The sequence below is a fragment of the Onychostruthus taczanowskii genome, unplaced genomic scaffold (genome assembly GCF_017590055.1).
Source record: "Onychostruthus taczanowskii isolate IOZ18803 unplaced genomic scaffold, ASM1759005v1 scaffold726, whole genome shotgun sequence".
NCBI classification, from domain to species: Eukaryota; Metazoa; Chordata; class Aves; order Passeriformes; family Passeridae; genus Onychostruthus; species Onychostruthus taczanowskii.
In genome coordinates, this window is record NW_024505074.1 from 1,323 (window position 1) to 1,546 (window position 224).

Genomic DNA, 224 nt, shown 5'->3' on the forward strand with positions numbered 1-224 from the left:
AACCCCCCCGGGACCCTCAAACCCACCCAGGGACCCCCAAAACCCAGCCAGGGACCCCCAAAACCCAGCCAGGGACCCCCAAAAATCCCCTCAAAATCACCCCAGAACCTCCGAGAAGCTCTCGAAGATGTCACCTGGGGACCCCAAAATCGCCCAAAATCACCCCAAAATCACCCCCGGGACCCCCGAAACCCCCCTGGGAATCCTCAAAACCCCCAAAAACC